Here is a 9,081-nt window from a genome sequence, read left to right on the forward strand (position 1 = left end):
AATCAAGTCATTTAATTCAAAATGTGTTTCTAATGACACAAGCAGTTTAGGTTCCAAAGAATTTTGGTTATAAACGATTAAACTTTATTAAAAAAAAATAGATGTTTAATACATGGGATCCCAAATCAGGGTTTAAATAACGTAAATACAAAATTCTTAATTACAAGTAAATAACCGAGCCACTCTAATGGAAAAATATACGTTTTAGGTTCCCGTTCCTGTACAAATCCTCGACCGTGGTGGCCGAGCAGCTGACAACGTACACCTTGCCCCCAGAGCTCTCTAACCCATGGTCAACTTGTCTTACCTGCACCATGTAGCACCCGTGAGCTGAAGCCCAGCAAGAAAACATAATATCATAACATAACAGTATTAACAGCTAAACAGTTCACAGAGCATAGTCCAATAACCACAAAGCAATACTTGATTCCTTCAAGCCATAAAGTCCATTCAAGACAACACACCGGTCAATAACCAATAACCCAGCTCCAGATACTCATTAAGTCATAGACAATAATCTACAATAAATATTCAGCACGTACATTCAGATTCAAGACACAATCAATCACATGATACACTCTTATCACATAATAATCAGGGTCGACGACTTAGGCCGCACCCTCTATTTAACCCACTGACTCCAGCCAGCTTAACTGTAACGCCCTGGATAGCCAAGACCGTTACACTGTGTGTTTATAAAGTGCCAGACTTGCTAATCAAGTCGTTTTATTAAAATCGTGTTACTGAAACTGTAAAGGAACTAGGGTTTAAAATGATTTGGTCTCAAAAGCCACATTTTCATTAAGAAACATTATTTGTTTACACGAGATCCCAAAAACACAAGTTTAAAGACCGTTTACAAAAGTTATAAGTTTCAGATACAATAACCAGCCATACTAAGGCAAATCAAGCGGTTAGGTAATCCCTGTCCTGATCCACTCCTCGACCATGATGATCGAACGGCTGGCTATGGTCATTCCACATCGGAGCTCTCCACCTCAGGCTTGGTCCAATCTGCCTTTGCCTTTACCTGCACCACGTAGCACCCGTGAGCCAAGGCCCAGCAAGAAAGCATAACAACAGAGCATAAGCAATCAACAGACAAATCGATATCTCACATCGTATCACATGATCTCAGCCATATAGTCATTCAGTATAATCAAGTATCCAACATGTTAAACATATCAATTCATATCATATATCACTACACAAATGATAACTAGGGCTAGCGCTCTCAGGCTGCTCCCTCCGTTATCCCACTGACTCCGGCTCGCTTAGGTCGAACTCAGTGAATATTCTCGGCTACCAGTGGCCAAGCCACGCCCTGTGGGAAAATACTATGTACGGCACTCTTAGGCCACTTTTACATGTCCCATGGCGTGATACCATCATTGACACGATACAATTCTCAGGAGCACTTAGTCCCATCATAAACACATAATCGGGTGCAGTTTTCTTACCTTTCAATTCACTAGCTTTGATCCCTCGACTCCTTGAGCACGATCCCCCTCGAGCCCTAGCACTCACCTAAACACAATCATGGCCAAAGTCATTATCGAACCTCAAGTCCAAAACCTAGCCTCGGGGTCAATCCCGAGCCCCCGGGAAGTCTTAGTTCCACCAAACAAGGTGGTGGAAACAAACCCCAAACCTTAGGTCAAAAACCCTTGCAAACAACCCTAAAATCCCCTTCAGAAAGCAGGGTAGCGCTACAGCACTCATGGGAGGGCGCTACAGCGCTACAAACAGAAGCCAAACTCCCTTCAGCATCATGGCCTAGCACTACAGCGCCCAAAGGCTAGCGCTGTAGCGCTAGTCACAGACTGGCCAACACCAGTTTTCCTTTCTGCGACTTTCCTCGAACCAATCTCAACCAAAACTCTTCCAACTCTTTCCCAAACTCAAAAACAACCTCATAACCATACTCCACTCATCCCAAGCACCCCAAACACCTAGAACTCAAGCACATGCATCCACAAACCCAGAATTCACCATAGCCACTCCTAAACACCAAAACTCAGTAAAAACCAGCTGAACAACAAAGTTAGAGTTTAGACTTTATACCTTTGATAGGATTTCGACCACAAGCTGCCTCTAGACCTCCTTGGCTTGCTTCTCCTTAACCTTTGCCCTGAATTTCCCCAAAGTTCCCCATCAAACTCAACTTTTACACCATAATTCATAAACCAAACCAGCAACTGAAGAGATTACAGAACCTTACCTCATGTGATGGTCTAACCTTGATTAACCCTTGTCAAGTCCTCAATATTAACTCAGTAACCTTGTGGTTTAATTGGACTAGCTCCCCTCTGAGTTTTACTCCAGAAATCCTCAAGAAATTGGTGAAGGATGCTTGAACCGACTCAGAAAACTCCCTCTGTTTTCTCTCTTTCTTTTCCTTCCTTTTTCTTCTTTTTCAGACTTCTATAATATTCTACAAATTCCACTAGCTTAAAACCTCAGTAATACCCATTTTAAAAGCCAAATGACCTTAATGCCCTCCCTATTAATTCTAGACCCTTGAATCCACTTAAGGGCATTTCAGTCATTTTACCCAATTCCCGCTAACTCTTCGAGTGTCTCTAATATTTCCCGCTTAACTCCCGATACCTAATTAACCACCAATGATATTCCTCAATGTCCAAATGGACTCCAGTATATTCGCTACATTCCCATTTATACCTCTAAGCTCACCCCGAGCCGGGTATAAATCCCTGCCATGACTTTTCCGCTACTTTGCTCACTAGGACCGTCTCGAGTCACAAATCACATATATATCCACATAATAATGTGGTCTCGACAATTATCACATATATCAATACAATTATGCCCATAATGGCCAAAATTATGATTATGCCCTTCTAACCTAATCAGGGCGTACATGCATACTAATACTCATAATCAAGCATCTCAAATATTCAAATAGTCATATAACATGCTTTAAATCATAATCATGCATCTTTACCATTAAAACCACACATAATTCCCAATATGCCCTCCAGGCACACTAATCAAGGCCCTTAAGCCTTATTAGTGAATTTGGGTCGTTACATTAACCGAGCTCAGTGAATAATAAGTTGTCCTCAGATACCATTGTCCGAGCCGCGCCATATGCGCAAGTGTGGATTTCGGCACCCTTAGGTCGTTACCACATGTCCCCGTGGCATAATACCACCTTATGACATTCATACCATTATAGGGAACTCTTAGTCCCAACATATTCACATGGTGTATCGCAATCACATAACAATACATTCAAATATAGGGAACACTTAGTCCCATCCTATCCACATACACAGGTGCAATTTTCTTACCTTTATGCCAAACGCTTTAATTAGAAAGGACAACCCCCGAGCACGATCCATTCCCGAGCCCTAGCTTAATACCTAGTCACAACCAAGATAATGGATTCCATTAATATTCACATATAGGTTTTCGGGTACAAAACTAGCTTCCGGGAAAACAAATCTCACCAAGCACGGTGGTGAAATCGATCCCGAGCACTTTAGGTATAATTCTTATGCTTTAAAACTCCAAATGTTCAAGTATACATCTAAGGGCTGCGGCCCTTGAAGCCTAGCCGCGGCCCTGCACCAAAACAGAACCTAAGCCCTTCCTGGAAGAAGACATGCACCGCGGCCCTTGCCTTGGGCGCCGCAGCGCTTGCCCCTGGGCGAGCCTCCCTAGCTCATCTTCAAGCTAGGGCCATAGTGCTCTAGAACAGAGCTGCGGCCCTTCCCTTTGAACCCAGAAATTCCTCCATTTCTAAGTTCAAAACCTTACCCAAAACCATCCCAAAGCTTCCTAATTCAAAGACCATCACTCCCAACACTTTCAGAACAACTTTAGCAACATAATTCAAAAGAAAACTCAACCTAAAACCCATAAAAATCCCATCTTCAGTCTCTGGGACCCAAGAACACAAACACTCAAAACCAACCAGTCAAAACCTAAATTTAAACTTTTAAATCATGAGTTAGAGTTTACCTCTTCCGTTGAGCACCTTCTCTAAGCCAAACCCCAGCTAGTTCCCAAGCTTTCAGCTCAAATTCAACCTTAAACATTAAAGTTACAATTATCTCAACACCCAGCTAGAACTCAGAATTTTCTGACCAAAAGAAAGGAATTTACTGCTTACCTTAGTGCTGATTCAATTACTTGGATAACCCTTGAGTTAAACTTCAAAATCCCCTCTTCAACTCCCAAAAATCCTTAGCTCAATCCCCTCAAAATCCCACTTGATTTTCTCTGTTTATTTCCCTTGTGTTTCCCTTGAGAGAGAGAATAGAGCTGAGAAAGAAAGGTCGGTTCATTTGTGGTTCTACTGTTTTCTATTTTTAGTAAGTCTAACCTTATCATTTAGGTCAAGCCCGAGGCTCGGGGTGCCGGAACAGTCCCCGAGGGAAAAATGGTAAAATTCCTCAATATTCCCACCTAAACATCCTAACCTCAAATATATCTCCATATATTTATTTTCATAACCCAATAGTCTAAATAACCACCCGATACCTATAGTATCCCTGACTTATCCAAAGTCAACTATTAAGCCCCCGTTGTGATTCTCCCCGCTACCTGCTCCCTAGGATCGCCTCGTGCCACTAATTACAAATGCACACACCTGTACACGCATATGTATTTATCCATCTATCCACATAATAATGTGGTCTCAACAATTTATCACACACATTCACATTTATGCCCTAACGGGCCAAGATTATCATTATGCCCTTACCAGCCAAACAGGGCCCGCATACTTATTCAATACCCATATTCACGCTTCCTTACCATTAATTCTCTTAACCTCCAATTATGCCCTCCTGGCACGCTAATAAAGGCCCTTAAGCCTTATTAGTAATTTTGGGTCGTTCAACATGTCCCATTTGTTTTGAAAGGACAAGTGGGAGTTTGTTGGGCTTTACACCCTTAATAAAACCATAACACATTTTTATTATTAATAAAAGAAGTAGAATTCATTTTGTTTATTCAATCGCATTGTTCGTCTATTTTATTATGTGTTTATTCAATTAATACAAACATTCATAAATCGCGAACATATGGATAGTTACAATTATAGTGAGTAGGTCACAATGGATTATAGTTGTAATTATATATTCAAATGAACGAGTCCTAAGATTAAATCAATGCATTGTATTTTCATTGATTTGGTAATCTACGATATGATATATGTAACGCCCTACTTCCTTAGAGCCATTACTAAGTGAGTTTTAAGACAAAACAGTGTGCAATGAACTCGCTAACCGAGGTTTTGAAACAAAAGTGTGACTAATTAAAAGTTAGGGCTGTAATCTTTGAAAATGCGACGTTTCATTAAAAGCTTCTAGTATTAAACACTTGGGATCCCAAAATAAGGTTTGAAAACTATTTACATATTGAAATAAGTTTACAGTTGATTAATCATAAAAATCATAGATTATTACAGCCATTTTCGAATAACCCCCCAACCAAAGCAGTCGGGCAGGCCAAACATGTACGCGTCGCTTCACGCTCTCCGTACTCATGGTTGGTTGACTCAGCCTTTGCTCTTACCTGCAACACGGAGCACCCGTGAGCCGAAGCCCAGCAAGAAAACTCAAGCATTTCATAACATATGCAAAATATACAGTTAATCATATCAGATAATCCACAGATAAACAAGTCAACCATTAGACTAAGCAAACACGGCCCTGCCGCCCCAGAACCCTTACCGCAGCCTGGGGTCTCGGTCCTCACCGCAAGGATCTCACACATATCCTCTAGGTCCCGGGCCCTTCCCTGACCCTAAGCATCCCATGTGCTTAGTGTTACTTCTGGCTCCGCTGCCGTACCCGGCCTACGCCGCACTCGGCCCTTGCCGTTCATTTCATTATAATCATATATAGCATAAATCAAGCAACATTCAGAGACAAATGCCAATTTATTTAAATCTGCACCCTAACATGTAATGCAATATAGGGCCATGCCCGGCAATCATCTCATCATGCAACATGCAATATAGGGCCATGCCCGGCAATCACACTATGGGCCCACGCCCTATCCTACGGGTGTTATAGTTTTCTTACCTGCATTCCGAGCCTCCTGATGCACTAAAGCCGCGAGCACGGTCCTCTAGCACGAGCCTCACCAAAAACCTAGTCATAACACACAAGAAACATCCCTCAATACTAATCAACCCAAAACCACTTCCCGGGACCAATCCCACACTCTCGGGACCTCTAAAACCTTAAAACAACACCCCGGAGACATCCCCCGAACCCCCAAAGCAAAGGCCTAAAATTGCCAAAAATGTCAACCTGAAATTGGCCTTGTGCCGCGGCACAACTTTCTTGTGCCGCGGCACCCATCAGTCAAGGGCTCCCTCGCCGTGGCACGAAAAACCTGTGCCGCGGCACGCCTTCGCAGACCCAGAATTCTGGGTTTTCCTCTTGCGTTTTCTCCGAGCTAAAACCTTCCAAAATCATACCAAACCAATACCCAAACCCCAAAATCAATTTCAAACATCAAATAGACCATCTAACAACCCATAAACATCATCAAAGACATCCAAACACAATCAAATCCCCAAAATCCACATCCTTGATTTCAATTTCAAAAAAATAAAAACTCAAAGTTCAAACTTAATCCATGCTCAAATTTCTTAACCCATAACATAATCAAGCCTTAAATGTGTACAAGATTCCTTACCTCATATGGAGAATCCATCCCTAAGCTTCCTTCATCTCCTAGGTCTCCAATTCAGCTCCTCCACTCATCTTCTTCTTCTTCATGCCCTAGATTTTCCCTCTCTTTTCTCTTCTCTTCAAACTCTATCAAGACCAAAATGACTAAGCCCCAAACCGTGTACCCCATATAACCCAGCTGCCATTTATCTAATTCTTAACCAAATGACCATTTTGCCCCTCCTTGCCTAGCCTTCCCTACCTAAACCTCAAGGGCACTTAAGTCCTTTCATTTCTATTTCATATCTACCATTTTCTTTCTAAAACTTGTTACTCTCAGCAGTAACTAATGGTTACCTAGGTTACTAAATCTCCAATAACCATTACCCGCTAAATCTCAACTTAACCATAAAATTCCCGAGGTACCCCTAGGCTCCTCCCGAGCCGGGTATAGAAATCCCGTTGCGACTCTTGAGTTAACTAGCTCTCTAGGACCGTCTCGGCACGTGCATCACAATAATAACACCACACTCACGTGGTACAATTCACAGAATACAATTATCACATATATGCCCTCAGCGGGCTAAAATTACCAATTTACCCCTATCATGCAAACGGGGTCCACATGCGTAATTATTTCACCTAACATGCATACTAACCACGTAGTCATGCATCTCAATGTTCAATTAGTCATATAACATGCTTTAAATCATAACCATGCATTTAACTCATAAAATCACACATAAATCCCATTGTGCCCTCCTGGCACGCTAATCAAGGCCCTTAAGCCTTATTAGTGAATTTGGGTCGTTACAATATACTTACACATTCGGGGTGTGATGTATTTTCCAAGGCATTGACCAAGTAGATCAGATCGGATGTATTTGGTTACATCGAACTAGAACCGATATTGATTATTGATAGATAAATAAGTATCGTTATTATCGAATCTAATCAATGTCACAACATTGACCATATGTCAAGTCGATCTTAATTCTGAGAGATAATATTCTGTTAATTGTATTATTTAAATCTTTTGTCTTGTTCTTTACAAGCTTACCCTACAGTCTAGCTCATACTTACATCTTGGAGATTTAGTAGTGTAATTGAGTGAGAATATTATTCATAGATATGAAATCTATAACTTCTGTATGAGAAGTGAGAATATGATTTCCTTCATTGATTTATTCAAAAAGGTTAAATGATTGAGATCTCATTTCTGTGATTAAGTTCACAGAAATATCATTCATAAGTAACTTAGTGGAAGTTAAGGATAAAATACTGATGAGGGGTAAAATGGTAATTTGCACCCGGCTCGTCAGTAAGTCATCGATAGAGGATTGACTGACTGTAATGGTTATAACAATGGATAATGTATTTGTTGTTTGGAAAATACATTCTGTGAACTCAAGAGTTCAATTTCGAGTCTATATTGATGTCACGGGGAATCAATAAGTTGTGAGATAATTTATTACCATAAATAAACTCACGGGAACTTATTGTAGATTGGGTTCATGGATCCATGATCCCCATGCCGTCTCTAGTAAAATTAGATCTCATAGTTTCAAATAATTGATTTAAATATCAATTAGTAATATCAAGTTGACTAGGTCAACATAAATAAATAATGGGGAATTATTTATTGATATTAGGTGAGAATTAGAAATAAGAGAAAGTTTGATGATTTAATTGGAAACTCTCAAAAGAGAGTTTTATAGACAATTGGGAAATTTTATTGATATTAATAAGTTAGTATTAATATTAGTAAAATAAATTAAATTAAGCTTCAAAATATAAATAGTTATTTTGAACAAGTATTTGATTAATTATTATTTAAAATAAATAAATAAGGAATTGATTTTTGGTAATTTTGGAAACAAAATTAAAAAATCTAAATGGCACTTTTAACCCTATGTGGTCGGCCATGTGTAGTCTTGGTGAGCAAGTAATTGCTCCAATTGTACACTTATTTATTTAATTAAATTAAAAATGGAATAAATCCTATTTTGGTTACCCCAAGTATTTGCCTATAAATAGAATATTAAGTGAGTGATTTTCTAAGAGTTTTTAGAGGTAAGAAAACTTTGTCAAAATACTTACACTAGGTCGCCCCTCTCTTTCTCTCTTTCTCTGTGTATTTCTGTCTTCTCATGTGTTGAGACTTAGCCCACCCTTTGTTACATCTAAATTAGGGAAAGGCTTGGAAGATTGTGGTGTTGTGTTCTAGCGGTTTGAATTCCTGACAATACCTAGCATTCAACCAGGACAAAAGGTTATGGAATTCAAAGGAAGAAGTCAATATAATATGATGTGTGTTCGTAAGTTTCTAAACCTTGTGTTTTTTTTTATTTATGAATTTGATGTTTAAATGTATGACACTAAATTCTATATTTCTATTATGTTTTTGGAAAAATAATAGGGAGCA

This window comes from Humulus lupulus, chromosome X, assembly GCF_963169125.1.
Source record: "Humulus lupulus chromosome X, drHumLupu1.1, whole genome shotgun sequence".
In the NCBI taxonomy this organism is placed as follows: Eukaryota; Viridiplantae; Streptophyta; class Magnoliopsida; order Rosales; family Cannabaceae; genus Humulus; species Humulus lupulus.